Below are 16,687 nucleotides of genomic sequence, written 5' to 3'. Positions count from 1 at the left end.
GCCACTCCTACGGCAAACGGATTGATTAAATCACTGAACGCAGGCAGCCTAGTAATGAGCCAACAGGCTTTCTGCTGCCTGCTAGTCCATGTTTCCATGTTTCCTCCTCCTCTTTCTTCTCGCTTCGTATGTCGTGAAGGTCAACAAAAAAAGGAGGAAAAAAGGAAAGAAGGAAGTAAAAAAATATCCAGAAGGCTTATTTTTATGGTAACCTTCCTACTTCCCTTCCCTTCCTTTCCCTTCCCTTATCTTCCCTTCCTTTCCCATCCCTTTCCCTTTCCCTTCCCCTTCCCTTTCCCTTCCCCTTCCCCTTCCCTTTCCCTTCCCCTTCCCATCTCTTCCCTACCCTTTCCTTCCTATTCCTTCCCATCCCATCCCTTCCCTTTCCCTTCCCTTCCCCTTCCCTTCCCCTTCCCCTTCCCTTTCCCTTCCCCTTCCCATCTCTTCCCAACCCTTTCCTTCCTATTCCTTCCCATACCATCCTTCCCTTTCCTTTCCTTCCATTCCCTTCCCTTTCCTTCCTTCCCCTTCCTTTCCTTCCTTCCATCTCTTCCCTACCCTTTCCTTCCTATTCCTCCCATCCCATCCCTTCCCTTTCCTTCCTTCCCTTCCCTTTCCTTCCCTTCCTTCCCTTTAATTCCCTTCCCATCTCTTCCCTACCCTTTCCTTCCTATTCCTTCCCATCCCATCCCTTCCCTTTCCCTTCCCTTCCCCTTCCCTTTCCCTTCCCCTTCCAATCTCTTCTCTACCCTTTCCTTTCCATCCCTTCCCGTCCCATCCCTTCCCTTTCCCTTACATTTCCCTTCCTTTCTCTTTCCTTTCCTTCTCTTCTTTTCCCATCCCTTCCCTTCCCTTTCCCTTCTCTTATCTTCCTTTATCTTCCCTTCCCTCTCCTTCCCTTCCTTTCCCATCCCTTTCCCTTCTCTTCCCTACCCTTTCCTTCCTATCCCTTCCCTTTCCATCCCTTCCCTTTCCCTTACATTTCCCTTCCCTTTCCTTTCTATCTCTTCCCTTTCCTTTCCTTCTCTTCTTTTCCCATCCCTTCCCTTCCCTTTCCCTTCTCTTATCTTCCTTTATCTTCCCTTCCCTTTCCTTCCCTTCCTTTCCCATCCCTTTCCCTTCTCTTCCCTACCCTTTCCTTTCTTTCTCTTCCCTTTCCTTTCCTTCTCTTCTTTTCCCATCCCTTCCCTTCCCTTTCCCTTCTCTTATCTTCCTTTATCTTCCCTTCCCTTTCCTTCCCTTCCTTTCCCATCCCTTTCCCTTCTCTTCCCTACCCTTTCCTTCCTATCCCTTCCCTTTCCATCCCTTCCCTTTCCCTTCTCTTCCCTACCCTTTCCTTTCTATCTCTTCCCTTTCCTTTCCTTCTCTTCTTTTCCCATCCCTTCCCTTCCCTTTCCCTTCTCTTATCTTCCTTTATCTTCCCTTCCCTTTCCTTCCCTTCCTTTCCCATCCCTTTCCCTTCTCTTCCCTACCCTTTCCTTTCTTTCTCTTCCCTTTCCTTTCCTTCTCTTCTTTTCCCATCCCTTCCCTTCCCTTTCCCTTCTCTTATCTTCCTTTATCTTCCCTTCCCTTTCCTTCCTTCCTTTCCATCCCTTTCCCTTCTCTTCCCTACCCTTTCCTTTCTTTCTCTTCTCTTTCCTTTCCTTCTCTTCTTTTCCCATCCCTTCCCTTCCCTTTCCCTTCTCTTATCTTCCTTTATCTTCCCTTCCCTTTCCTTCCCTTCCTTTCCCATCCCTTTCCCTTCTCTTCCCTACCCTTTCCTTTCTTTCTCTTCCCTTTCCTTTCCTTCCCTTCTTTTCCCATCCCTTCCCTTCCCTTTCCCTTCTCTTATCTTCCTTTATCTTTCCTTTCCTTTCCTTCCCTTCCTTTCCCATCCCTTTCCCTTCTCTTCCCTACCCTTTCCTTTCTTTCTCTTCCCTTTCCTTTCCTTCTCTTCTTTTCCCATCCCTTCCCTTCCCTTTCCCTTCTCTTATCTTCCTTTATCTTCCCTTCCCTTTCCTTCCCTTCCTTTCCCATCCCTTTCCCTTCTCTTCCCTACCCTTTCCTTCCTATCCCTTCCCTTTCCGTTCCCTTCCCTTCTCTTAACTTCCTTCTTCTTCCTGTCCCTTCCCTTCCTATTCCTTAATCTCAGTTGTTATCTATTCCCTTTCCTTCCCTTCCTTTCCCTTCCCTTCCCCTTCTTATCCCTTTCCTTTACTTTCTTTTGTTTCCCTTCCCTTCCCTTCCTTTCCCTTTCTTTCTCTTTCCATCCAATCCCTTCCTATGTTCTGTTATTTATCTTATTTATTTATTTATTTATCCATCTGTATTTATTTCGTTATTTATTACTTTATTTATCTATCTGTCTGTCTATCTATCTATTTTTATCTATTTTTCATTTGTATTTATTTATTTGTTTTATTTATGTATTATTTATCTATTTGTTTACTTATTTATCTCTTTCATTATCTATCTATCTATCTATGTTTCATTTCCCTGTTATTTTCTTCCTTTTCATTATTTTTTTTCTAATAGTTGTCCACTTTTTTCTTTCCTTCATTCTTCCTATCTATCTGTCTATCTTTCATTCACTCATCTATCTCTATTTCTTTGTTTATCTCTTTATCCATCTATATATCTACCTGTTTTGTTATCATATTTTTCATTATCTATCTACATTACATAAGAACATAAGAACGTAAGGAGTCTGCAAGAGGCCGGTTGGCCTATACAAGGCATCTCCTGTACATTCAACCCCACCTTACCTCACCATCCATGGCTTTATCTAACCTCTTCTTGAATATATCTATGGTATTGGCACCCACAACATGGCCCCCAAGCCTGTTCCATTCGTCCACCACTCTATTGGTGAACCAATTCTTGCCTATGTCTTTGTTGAATTTGAATTTGTCTAACTTAAAACCATTGCTACGTGTCCTACCTGGCTCTTTTGCTACCAAAATTTTATTGACATCCCCTTTATTAAATCCCTTCATCCACTTATAGACTTCGATCAAGTCTCCTCGCAACCTTCGTCTTTCTAGCGAGTGTAGATTTAAATGCTTCAGCCTGTCTTCATAAGGCAAGTTTCTCACCCCCTGAATCATCTTTGCCATCCTCCTCTGTACAGATTCTAACATCTTGATACCCATTCTATAGTAGGGGGACCAGAACTGAACTGCATAATCGAGATGAGGTCTAACTAGTGCTAAGTAAAGTTTGAGGATGACTTCAGCGCTCCTATTGCTTACGCTCCTTGAGATGAAACCCAGTACTCTGTTTGCACGATTTTTAGCCTGAATGCATTGAGCCCTAGGACGGAGGTCAGCGCTCACTAGGACTCCTAAGTCTCTCTCACGCCCAGACCTGCTTAGAGGAGTGTCATTTAAGGAGTAATTGTGTGAGGGGGGGGGGGGGTTGTTTCTTTCTTTCTTTCTTTCTTTCTTTCATTTCTTTTATTCTTTCCCTATTTTTTTATATTTTGAAAAGCTTGATTATAGAGAGAGAGAGAGAGAGAGAGAGACACACACACACACACGCAGAAACAAACACAGGTAATTAGATGCCTGATTTTTTATTGATTAACAAAACAAACAAACAAACAAACAAACAACAAACCAGTCAAAGGTACGAAGCAGGTAACTTTCAAAATCCAGGTAAATTCAAATTATTACTATTATTATTATTATTATTATTATTATTATTATTATTATTATTATTATTATTATTATTATTATTTTTATTATCATTTTTGTCCTAATTATTTATATTATTATTGTTGTTATTTATATCCAATTAAGTCCAAGGTTAGCTCAGTGCAGAGTTCCAATTGATCCTTGCCTGGTAGTTGTAGTAGCAGTAGTAGTAGTAGTAGTAGTAGTAGTAGTAGAAGGCAAAAATAATGTTAGTGTTTGAACGTTATAGAATGGACAAGGAATAAGAATGGAAAGGATAGGAGGAGGAAGAGGAAGAGGAAGAGGAAGAGGAAATGTTATCTGTTGCCAAATTCAGTCCATGTTCTTGTCAAAACCTGAAATAAAAAGAAGGTATTAGTAGTAGTAGTAGTAGTAGTAGTAGTAGTAGTAGTAGTAGTAGATGTAAAACCTATAATGTACGTAGAATCTCTCGTATATCACTTGTAAAAATTCTCATTATCATACACCTTCATAAACACCTGTAATACCCTAATTAAGACCCATATGCACCCGTGAGCACTTATCTACATCTATTCACATTTATTAAGCCTCATTTACCTGCCTCATTAACCTTCATTCATTATCATTTACCTCTATGTTATCAGTTCTACGTATGACATAATCTGAAATGACCCCAAAATCCAGAATTCATCAATCGCCTGTTATCAATTTTATCTATTTCTATTTCATTCGTATTTAATTTCTCCCCAGTTATCCATTTATTCTATTCCTTCTATTCTCTCCTAATCCATTCCATCCAATTTATCTTTCTATTCCATCAATTCTCTTTTCTGTCTATTTATATTTCATTTCTCTTCCATTTTTATCAAGTTATTAATTTTCTCTTCGCTGTTCTATGCTATTATATCCAATCTATTCTATCTTATATTTATTCTATGTTTCTTTTCCTTCTATTCTTTCTTCTATCTATTTCTCCTCCATTTTTTTCCATTTCTATCCAGTCATCAACTATCTCATCAGTTTTATCCATTGTCCTCCTTTCTTTCATGAATGGAACAAAAGGTATTATTAGTAGTAGATGAAGCTATAATTTAAAATCTCTCATATAACCTCCTTTCCTCTTTTCTTCTCTTATTTTCTTCTTCACACTGTTTTGATTGTCGCTTTCCTTTCTCCTCCTCCTTTTCCTCCTCCTCCTCCTCCTTTCTCCTCTCTTCCAGTATTTTTCCTATTTATTTCTCTTCACATATTTTCCACTTCTTGCGTCTTTTTTCCCTATTTTTTTCCCTATTTTTCTAGCATTCCCTATTTTTTCTCTATTTTTCTAGCATTCCCTATTTTTTCCCACTTTTTTCTAACATTCCCATCTTTCCAGTTTTTTTCCTATTTATTTCTCCACATATTTTCCACTTCTTGCGTCTTTTTTTCCCTATTTTTTCTAACATTCCCTATTTTTTCCCTATTTTTCTAACATTCCCTATTTTTCCCCACTTTTTTTAACATTCCCATCTTTCCAGTATTTTTCCTATTTATTTCTCCACATATTTTCCACTTCTGCGTCTTTTTTTCTATTTTTCATCTCCCCCAAGAAACTGAAATGGCCAACCTACCAACTCTTCATCATTGGGTCCGAGTCCGGCCTTATCCATTCCTACGGCCATTACCACCATGATTACCACGACCATGACCACCACCATTGCCACGCCCATTACCGTGCGAGGTTGCGGGTCTGGTAGTATTTCCGGAGGTTGTGGCCTGGGTGGGGAAAGAAAACGGGGTCCATGTGAGTAAGAGAATGTGGGAAGACGGGGGAATGGCAGTAAAAGAAAGTGGGAAGGTGGTTGAGTGTTAAGAGAATGGGAAGACTATCGAGTTTATAAAGAGAACGGGAAGGCGGATGAGTGTGTAAAGAAAACGGGAAGAGTATTGAGTTTATAAAGAGAATGGGAAAACCTAGTGTATAAAGAGAATGGGAAACCGGTTGAGTATAAAAGAGAATGGGAAGACGTTCGAGAAAAGTTGCTGAAAATGGGAAACGGTTGAGTGAAAGAAAGTGGGAAGGACAGTTGAGTGAAAAGAAAACGGGAGGACAGTCATGCATAAAGAGAATGGGAAGACGGATAAGCGTAATAAAGAAAATGGATAAGTGCCTGAGAGAGAGAGAACGGAAGAACGGTTGAGTGAAAGTTAAAGAAAATGGGAAACGGATGAGTGTAAAGAAAACGGAAGAACGGTTGAGTGAACGTTAATGAAAATGGGAAACGGGGAAAGAAAACGGAAGAGCAGTTGAGTGAACGTTAATGAAAATGGGAAACGGGGAAAGAAAACGGAAGAACAGTTGAGTGAACGTTAATGAAAATGGGAAACGGAGAAAGAAAACGGAAGAACAGTTGAGTGAACGTTAATGAAAATGGGAAACGGGGAAAGAAAACGGAAGAACAGTTGAGTGAACGTTAATGAAAATGGGAAACGGAGAAAGAAAACGGAAGGTTGGTTGAGTGAACGTTATTGAAAATGGGAAACGAGGAAAGAAAACGGAAGGTTGGTTGAATGAATGAAAATGAGAAGAAAAAAAATAATGATGAAAATAAACGCTAATGATAAAAACCAGTCAATAATGAAGTTAATAAAAAAGGAAAAAAAAATATGACTAGAATATGATCGCTTTCTCTTTCTCCATTTATGATTTATTTATTTACTTCATTTATTCTTTTTTTATACTTATAATAATGATGAGAATAAAAGCTGATGATGAAAACAAGTCAATAATGAGAAAAAAAATAATGACTAGAACATGATCGCATTTTCTTTCTCCATTTATGATTTATTTATTTACTTCATTTATTTATTTTTTTTTTTTTCTACTCACCGGGGAGGCGAATCTTCTTTCTCTCTCTCCTCCTCCATCTCCTTCGTACGGGGCGGCGAATCTTCTTTCTCTTTCTCCTCCTCCATCTTCTTCCAGGGATTTCTCCTCCACCACCATCGCCGCCACCACCGTCACCACCACCATCATCACCATCATCACCTTCACTCTGTGGGAAGAAAGGGGGAGACAGGGAGAGGGCGAGAAGAGAAAGGGGGAAGGAAGGGGGAGAGGGGAGGGGGGAGGGAAAGGGGAGAAAGGGAGGGGGGAGGGGGGGAAGAGGGGGGAGGGAGGGGGGAGAAGGGAAGAAAGGGAGGGAGACAGAGGGGAGAGGAAGAAAGGGGAGAGGGAGAAGAGAAGGAAAGGGAAGAAGAGAAGGGAAAGGGAAGCAAAAAACAATATTAGTTCTATTTCTCCTTTTTTTTCCCTGATATTTTTCTATTTTTTTATTTCTTTTCTTATTTCTCCTCTCCCTCATTTCCTTGTTTATCTTTTCCCTTATCTCCATTCATCTCCCTCTGTAGTTACGCTTATTACCTATTTATTCATATTTCTTCCAATCGTTTCAATTATTATTATTCCCCTATTTCCTATTTGTTCCTATTAAATTCCCACTTTTCTCTAACACTCCCGTCTTTTCAGTATTTTTCCTCTTTATTTCTCTTCACATATTTTCCACTTGCGTCTTTTTTTCTATTTTTTCCCTATTTTTTCTAACATTCCCTATTTTCCCTATTTTTCTAACATTCCCTGTTTTTCCTTTTTTCTAATATCCCCTATTTTTTCCTATTTTTTACATTCCCAATTTTTTCCCTATTTTTCTAACATTCCCTATTTTTCTAACATTCTCTATTTTTTTCTTTTTTCTCACATTCCCTATTTTCCCCTATTTTCTCTAACATTCCCTATTTTTTCCCTATTTTTCTAACTCCCTATTTTTCCCCACTTTTCCAACATCCCATCTTTCCACTATTTTTCCTATTTATTTCTCCACATATTTTCCACTTCTTGCGTCTTTTTTTCTATTTTTTCACATTTATTCTCACCTATTTATTCTCACCAATTTATTCTCCCTATTATTCCTATTTGTATCTCCTTTCCCACTTTGTCTCCACTTACTATCGTCCTAGGCATTATTTTTTTTCCTATTTATCCCGGCTATTATTCCTTATTTTTATATTATTTTCCCTCCTATTTATATTCCTCTTTATTCCCACATTTTCTCGCCTTCCTATTCCTCCTATTATATTCCTGTCTTCCCATTCTCCCATTCTTCCTATTTTTTTCCTGTCTTCCCATTTTTCTTTTTCTCACCCTGCCATTCTTCCTATTATATTCCTGTCTTCCCATTCTCCCTATTTTTTTCCTGTCTTCCCACTTTTCTTTATCCCACCTTCCCATTCTCCCTATTTATTCCTATCTTCCCACTTTTCTTTATCCCACCTTCCCATTCTTCCTATTTATTCCTATCTTCCCACTTTTTCTTACCTTCCCATCTTTTCAGTCGGCGAGCAAGCAAGCGCAGGAGAAGCAGGAGGACCGTCTGACACCTCTTGAGGAAGTGTCGGAACCTGTGCCTTCAAGCAGCCTTATATACGGTCGGCCTACCCCCCCCCCCTCCCCCCTCCTCCCTCCCCTCTTCAGTAGGCTATGCAAGAGGGTGTTTTTCTCTTAATATTTTTTAAGAATGTCTTCGCGTATTGCCACTCCGTCATTCTTCATTGCTTGTAGTTTTTCTTTATGGCTTCCGTTTGGTGTCAGTGCTCCAGTTTCTTTCTTTGCGTTCTGGGTTGTTGTTTTTTTCTTTTCTTTTCTTTTCTTTTTTGTTGTTTTTTTGACGCTTTGGTGAATGCTTCGTCTTGTTTGTTTGTTTGTTTGTTTATCTGTTTAGTTCTTTTCTTTTTTGTTTTGTTTTTCATTTTTTATGCCATAGATTTTTTTTTAAAGTTATTTTCTCCATTTTTTTATCTTTATTTTTATTTTATTTTGCTCGTTCGTTGTTTTTTTTATCTTTTCGTCTTTATTTTTTGTGTGTTTTTTTATGTTTGTGTGTGTGTGTGTGTGTGTGTGTGTGTGTGTGTGTGTGTGTGTGTGTGTGTTTCTTATCTATGTGTGTTCGTTTGTGTGTTTATCTGTGTATGTGTGTTTGTGTGTGTGTGTGTGTATTGTCTGGTCTCAATGTATGTGTGTTTGTTTGTATTTTCCTTCTTTCATATTTTCTTGATTTATTTTCTTTTTCTCTCTCTACATTTTCTTCTTCTGTTCGTTGCATTTGTATTTTTCTTACCTATGGGTGGGGGAGGCTGTCTCGGTGGGTCCTGGTGAAGAAAAACAGAGTAATATCAAAGAAAAAAGGAGAAATAGAAATAACATGCTGTTTTTTGCTTCCCTTTCCCTTCCCTTCTTTTCCTCCCTTCTCTTCTCCCCTTTCCTTCCTCCCCCTTCCCTCCCACCCTTCCTCCCCCAGCCCGTTATAGCGCAGGCAAGTGTTTATAGTGGCGCCATCCTGCTCGGCTCATACTGCCCCCTGGAGTTCATCTTTGAGCCTTTCTGAAGAGAGAGAATCTAGAGTCCGGGTTGATAGGTGGTCTTCAGGGTAGATAGGGCGAGGGAAAGTGAGGAAAAAAAGATACTGATGGTTGTTGTCGTTGTTACTGTTGTTGTGGAGGGTGGAAAAGGAAGAAGGGGCGAGGGAAAATGAGGGATTAAGGAAAGATGACGAGGGGGATGAGAAGGGCAGAAGGAATAGAAAGGAACAGGAGAAAGGAAACAGAATGAATAAGAAAAAAAGTGAAGGAAAATAATAGGAAAAAAATAGGCGTTGCTTTAAAAGTAATGGTGAATAGTGAAAGAGGAGGAGGAGGAGGAGGAGGAGGAGGAGGAGAGGTGAGGTCGATAAGGTGATGATGACGGTGTTACTATCAATGTTTAAACGGTAGAGGAAAAAAAGGGTCAATATATTAAGGAAAACATGAAAGGGAAAACACAGAAGGACGCTGGCTCGAGTCCCGCCGGCCGCCACAGCTGGGAATTATCACTCACCGCCGAGGGGCCTGATTAACCCCTTGGATGCGAATTTCCTACAAGAAGACATCACCAAGCTACAGGAGTGGAACAAAAAGTGGCTGCTACAATTCAGTGAAGAAAAATGTGAGGTCATGCATCTTGGGAGGGGAAATCCAGCACACCAATACCACATGGGAACCACTCCACTACCCACCACAGAGGCAGAGAAGGACCTGGGAGCATATGTTACCAGGCTACCAGTGAAGGCGAAATCTGTGCCAATCGCAGCGGACGGGTTAAGGGGCTGTTACACTGGGCAAATTTTCCGTGGATCTTCAGTCAAACCACGATTTCCGCTGGCGTGGTTCTCATTTGTTTCTTGTTATTGCTGATGATGATGATGATGAGTAATACCGTCGTCCTTCTGTGAAATCTACCGTAGCTTAGGAAGATCGTGGACACGTCAGAAAACCACGGGGATGTTAGAACAACGCCAGCGGAAATCGTGGTTTGACTGAAGATCCACGGAAAATTTGTGCAGTGTAACAGCCCCTTAACCCGAACGCTGCGATTGGCACGGATTTGGCTTTCACTTGTAGCCTGATATAATACGTACACTCCCAGGTCTTTCTCTGCCTCTGTGGTGGATAGTGGAGTGTGAGCCAATCAGGATGGCGCCACTATAAACACTTCCCTGCGCCATAACGGGCTGGGGAAGGAAGGGAGAGAGGGAAGGGGGGGAGGAGGAAAGGAGAGAAGAGAAGGGGGAAAGAAGGGAAGGGAAAGGAAAGCAAAAAAACATATTATTTCTATTTCTCCTTTTCTGCCTGCGCCGTAACGGGCTGAGGAAGGAAGGGAGAGGGAAGGGGGGGGGGGAGGAAAGGGGAGAAGAGAAGGGGGAAAAGAAGGGAAGGGAAAGGGTAGCAAAAAAACACATATTATTTCTGTTTCTCCTTTTTTCCTTGATATTATTCTGTTTTTCTTCACCAGGATCGAAAATTCCCAAGTGTGGCGACCGGCGGGACTCGAACCAGCGTCCTCCTGTTGTTTTCCCTCATGTTTTCCTTAATTCATTGCCCTTTTTTTCCCTCTACCGTTTTAAAGCAACGCCTATTTTTTTCCTATTATTTTCTTTGTTTTCCCTCATGTTTTCCTTAATTCATTGCCCTTTTTTTCCCTCTACCGTTTTAAAGCAACGCCTATTTTTTTCCTATTATTTTCTTTGTTTTCCCTCATGTTTTCCTTAATTCATTGCCCTTTTTTTCCCTCTACCGTTTTAAAGCAACGCCTATTTTTCCCTATTATTTTCTTTGTTTTCCCTCTCATGTTTTCCTTAATTCATTGCCCTTTTTTTCCCTCTACCGTTTTAAAGCAACGCCTATTTTTTCCTGTTATTTTCTTTGTTTTCCCTCTCATGTTTTCCTTAATTCATTGCTCTTTTTTTCCTTATACCGTTTTAAAGCAACGCCTATTTTTTCCTATTATTTTCTTTGTTTTCCCTCATGTTTTCCTTAATTCATTGCCCCTTTTTTTCCCTCTACCGTTTTAAAGCAACGCCTATTTTTTCCTGTTATTTTCTTTGTTTTCCCTCATGTTTTCCTTGATTTATTTCCTTTTTCCCTCTACCGTTTTAAAGCAACGCCTATTTTCCCTATTATTTTCTTTGTTTTCCCTCATGTTTTCCTTAATTCATTGCCCCTTTTTTTCCCTATACCGTTTTAAAGCAACGCCTTTTTTTCCTGTTATTTTCGTTCACTTTTATTTCTTATTCATTCTGTTTCCTTGCTCCTGTTCCTTTCTTTTCCTTCTGCCCTTCTCTTCCCCTCGTCCTCTTTCCCTCATCCCTCATCTTCCCTCCTTCCCTCATTTTCCCTCGCCCCTTCTTCCTTTTCCACCCTCCACAACAACAGTAACAACGACAACAATAACCATCAATATCTTTTTTTTTTTTCTTCCACCTCTCCATCACCTTCATCCACTTTCCTGTTTCCTGCTTTTTCTTTCTATATCGCTTCTTATTTTACCTCTCCATTTTTTTTTTTTTTTTGTTATTCATTTATTTTATCCTTCGTTCAAAAAAAAATTCACACGGTATATTTTTTTCCATTTTTTTTTAAGTTCATATTTTTTTCCATTTTTTTTTTTAAGTTCCTCTTCATTTTTTTTTTTCATAGTGTCGATCAAGGCGTTGGTGCGCGCGTGTGTGTAGATCCTGTGTGTGTGTGTGTGTGTGTGTGTGTGTGTGTGTGTGTATGGGGGGGTGGGGCATGCGTACTTCCATTAGTAAGTTTTTCATTTTTTTCCTTCGACAACCTTCTTTCCTCTTGTTCATTCTTCACATTTTCTTCATATATAGATAGATAGATAGATAAACTTAGAACGAGAGGTAGATAGGTCGATAGATAAAGTAACATACAGATAGATAGACAGATAGAAAAGTTAGGTTGGTAGATAAATAGATAGATAAACAGATAGAACGAGAGGTAGATAGGTCACATTTTCTTCTATATATAATGAATGATAGATAAACTTAGAACGAGGAGGTGAAATAGATAGATAAGTAACATACATATATAGATAGAGATGAGAAGAAAAAAGTTAGGTTGGTAGATAAATAGATAGATAAACAGATAGAACGAGAGGTAGATAGGTCGATAGATAAATACAGAGATTGATAAAGTAACATACAGATCGATAGACATAGAAAAGTTAGGTTAGTAGATAGATAAATGGATAGATGATTTATTTTTTTATTTTTTTATTTTTTTATTATTATTTTTTTTTTTTTCATGCTGCCTATGTCTGGGGTAAGCTCTCTTGGTGGGGCCTGATGGGTGTGGCATGTGGCAGCTTGTGGAGGCGGGCAGGATTCGAACCCATGTCCTCCGGGAAGCCGCACCCGCACGCTAACCACTCAGCCACCGCCTCCCCAAAGTTGAATAAAAAATCAGGCAGACAGATAGACAGATAGACAGATAGACAAGCCAAAACATAGATAGATAGACAGATAGACAAACAAAAAAATAGATAGATAGATAGACAGATAGACAAACAAAAAAATAGATAGATAGATAGATAGACAGATAAACAAACAAAAAAATAGATAGATAAATAGACATAGACAAAAAAAATAGATAGATAGACATAGACAAAACAAAAAAAATAGACAGACAGATAGACAGATAGACAAACAAAAAAATAGATAGATAGATAGATAGACAGACAAACCAAAAAAATAGATAGACAGATAAACAGACAGATAGACAAACAAAGAAATAGGTAGAAAGGAAGCTAAACAGACAGACAGACAGACAGACAGACAGGTAAACTTAACATCCACATCTTTGACAACTCAGCGAATCAGAGAGGAAGGGAAAAAAAATCGAGATAAAAGATTCGGTATTTCGTCTTTTCGTCAACCTGTGATATATTGCGGAGGCTGTGGAGCGAGGCCTGTGTGTGTGTGTGTGTGTGTGTGTGTGTGTGTGTGTGTGTGTGTGTGTTATGCTGCTAATGATGACGATGACTTATTGATTGATTGATTGGTCACCCTCTTGATTGATTTGTCCATCAACTTTTATTTTTCAAGTTTTGCCTATGAGAAAAAAATATTATTACTATTATTATTATTATTATTATTGCTATTATTATTATTATTATTATTATTATTATTATTATTATTATTATTGTTATTATTATTATTATTATTGTTGTTGTTGTTGTTGTTGTTGTTGTTGTTGTTATCATTGTCATCCTCATCATAATTATTTTGGTATTAATATTACAACTGTTAATATTTTTGCTACTTTTATTTATTTATTTATTTATTTATTTATTTACATCAAGGGCAAAAAACAAAAACATAAATAAAAGGGCCCGCCAGACGCTGCTCCTACCGCAAGAAAAAGAACGAGAGGCCAAAAAGAGAAGTCAGTTCGGTGAGGAGAGGTGTCCTGATACTCTCCTTTTGAAAGAGTTCACATCGTAGGCAGGAGGAAATACAGACGAAGTAAGGCTGTTCATGAGTTTACTAGTACAAGTGATGAAAGAATGGAGATGCTGGCTAACTCATGCATAAGGGGTTTGGACAGTATAGGGGTGAGCAAGAATAGAAAGTCGAGTGCAGCGGGGCCGCGGAAGGGGGGGAGGCATTTAACAGTTAGCAAGTTCAGAAGAGCAGTCAGCGTGAAAATATTGGTAGAAGATAGTAAGAGATGCAACATGGCGGCGGAATTTAAGAGGTAGAAGACTGTCAGTAAGAGGAGGAGAGCTGATGAGACGAAGAGCCTTAGACTTCATTCTGTCCAAGAGAGCTGTGTGAGTGGAGCCCCCCCACACGTGAGATGCATACTCCATACGAGGGTGGACAAGGCCCCTGTATATGGACAGCATCTGTGCGGGGGAGAAGAACTGGCGGAGTCGATACAGAACGGCCAGCCTCAAGGAAGCTGACTTAGTAAGAGAGAAAATATGAAGTTTCCAGTTGAGATTTTGAGTTAAGGATAGACCGAGGATGTTTGGTGTAGAAGAATGGGACTGCTGAATATTATCGAAGAATAGGGGATAGGTGTTTGGGAGATTGTGTCGAGTTGATAGGTGGAGAAATTGAGTTTTAGAGGCATTGAAGGACACCAAGTTCCTTCTGCCCCAATCGGAAATGAGAGCAAGGTCTGAGGTTAAGCGTTCTGCAGCCTGGAGCCATGTAATTCTTGTTGAGTAATGCAGAGTAGAGTCATGAGCACAACAGAAACTACTACTACTACTACTACTACTACTACTACTACTACTACTACTACTACTATTACCGTATTATTATTTTTATGTTGAAGATGATAATGAACAAAAAAATAACAGATCAAATAAATAGGAACCAAACACATATATTCGTTGACAACTAAGCGAAACAAACAACAAACAGGCCGATCTAAACACCAACACATACATCCACACACACAAACAGACGCATTCCAAACAGCGTGAAAGAAAGTCATCGTGGAGACATTAGCTCGACCTTTTTCTCTCTCCATTTTTTTTTTTTTCCTTAACCTTGACCGGCTGTGTGGAACGAGGAGGAGGAGGAGGAGGAGGAAGAGGAGGAGGAGGAGAAAATTGGAGAATGAAGAAGGAGAATAAAAAGAGGAAGAAAAAAAAGAGGAAAAGGAAGAAAAAGGAAGAGAAGGAGGAGGAGGAGGAGAAGGAGGAAAAGGAGAAAAATTGAGGATGAAGAGGGAGAATAAAAAGAGGAGAAAGAAAAGAAAGAGGAAGAGGAAGAAAAAGGAAAAGAAGGAGGAGGAAGAGGAAAATAGAAGCTGGAGGAAGAGGAGAATATAAAGAAGAAGAGGAAAGGAGGAGAAAGAGGAAGAGGAAGAGGAAAGGAGGAGGAGGAGGAAGGGAAAGAAAAAAGGAGGAGAAGGAAGAGGGAAAAGGAAGAGAAGAAGGAGGAAAAAGAAAGAAGGAAGAGGAAAAACAAGAGAAGAATAAGAAGAAGAAGGGGAAAGGAAGAGAAGGAGGAAGATGAAGAGGAAAGGAGGAGGAGGAGGAATACATAGGAAGAACAGACACCAGAAGACCTATCGGTCTATGGCGAGGGTGTCTGTTTACTACCGCTACTACTAGTAATCTACGTGTGGTAGGACAGGACAGAATAGATGAAGGCTCCTCCCCACCCACCTCTCCCTCCGGCAACGTGCCGGCAGGAAATAGTTAGAAGAGAACACCAATTAAGGAAGAAAGGGACATGGAAATTTTACAGTAAAGAGAGAAATAAGAGGAAATTACTACCCTTAACGTACACTACTGGTAACCTAAGCTGTGGGGGAAAATGACTTCATTACATAAGAACATAAGAACATAGAAATACAGGGAGACTTGAAGAGGACGAGTGGCTTACACAGGGCAGCCCCAGAATCCCCCCTAATACTCACGATGGGTGAGGTGTAGTTTCAGGGGCACAGGTGGAGGCTTGATCCTCATTTTACCGGCGGTACTATGCACGCACCAGTAACCTGTCACCTTACTGCACCCACACCTCACTCCACCTGTCATGCGGACATTAACTGTTGCTTTACTCTATTGATGACTTACGCTACTTGCAATCTAGGTTGTGGGGGAGAATAATATGAGTTTAGGTTGACGTCTTGCTGCAATGTGTCTGAAAACATACGAAGAAGGGTCAGTATAATCTTATATCCCTGAAGTACTTATCCAATGAAGACTTGAAGCTATTGATACTCTGTGCGCTAACTACTGACGGTGGGAGTCTATTCCAGTGATCGACGACTCTGTTATTGAAAAAACTTCTGCGCACCAATGTGTTACATCGGTTTCCCTTTAACTTCATACCGTTGCTGCGTGTTATTGTGTTGGTGTCTCTCTGAAATAGACTATCTGGGTTAATGTTGTCGAATCCATTAAGGATTTTGAACACTTCAGTTAAGTTCCCTCTTATCCTTCGCTTTTTTAGGGAAAACATATCCAAACGCTTTAAGCGCTCGTCATATGACGAGCTTCGGAGCGCTGGAATTTGTTTGGTTGCTCGTCGCTGTATCTTTTCTAGCAAAACTTGATCTTTGATAAAGTTCGGTGACCAGAACTGAACGGCGTATTCTAGGTGTGGTCTTACAAATGCTAAATATAATCTCTTCATAAGTTCGGGTGATTTATAATCAAAGTTTCTTGAGATTAATCCCAACATCATATTGGCTTTTTTACTCGCTGCAGAACATTGATCACTCATTTTAAGAGTGTTACTGATAATGAGAGAAAGAAAAAAAGAAGGAGAAGGAAGAGGGAAAAGGAAGAAAAAAGGTAGAGAAGGAGGAGGAAAAAGAAAGGAGGAGGAAAAAGAAGAGAACAATAAAAAGAAGAAGAGGAAAGGAGTGAGAGGAAGAGGAAGAGGACAGTATTTTTTTTTCATTTAATTTCTAGCTATTTTTATTTCTTAACTTTTCCTTTTTTTCTTCTTTGTCTCCTCTTCCTCTCTTCCAGCTCTCTTCCAGCTCTCCCCTTTATCCCTTTCCTTCCTCTTTCTTCCTTTCTTTCATCTCCTTTAAATATCTGTTGCTATCATTATTATCATTATTATTATTATTATTATTATTATTATTATTATTATTATTATTATTATTATTATTATTATTATTATTATTATCTGTTATCAATTACCTTCCCTGTCACCTTA

General features: G+C 39.5%; 1 long non-coding RNA gene across 1 annotated transcript; it reads right to left on the bottom strand.

Annotated features, from left to right (window-relative positions):
• Positions 1-3,601: 3,601 nt before the first annotated feature.
• On the bottom strand, positions 3,602-8,056 carry LOC126986044 (uncharacterized). The gene is made up of 4 exons (XR_007739240.1): positions 7,990-8,056; positions 6,505-6,670; positions 5,246-5,390; positions 3,602-4,009 (listed from the first exon to the last, which is right to left on the bottom strand). It is a non-coding gene; the product is annotated as an uncharacterized LOC126986044 (long non-coding RNA).
• Positions 8,057-16,687: the final 8,631 nt, after the last annotated feature.

The sequence above is a fragment of the Eriocheir sinensis genome, chromosome 61, assembly GCF_024679095.1.
Source record: "Eriocheir sinensis breed Jianghai 21 chromosome 61, ASM2467909v1, whole genome shotgun sequence".
NCBI classification, from domain to species: domain Eukaryota; kingdom Metazoa; phylum Arthropoda; class Malacostraca; order Decapoda; family Varunidae; genus Eriocheir; species Eriocheir sinensis.
The sequence above is the reverse complement of the archived record's forward strand: the minus strand, read 5'-3'. Positions and strand labels throughout refer to the sequence as shown.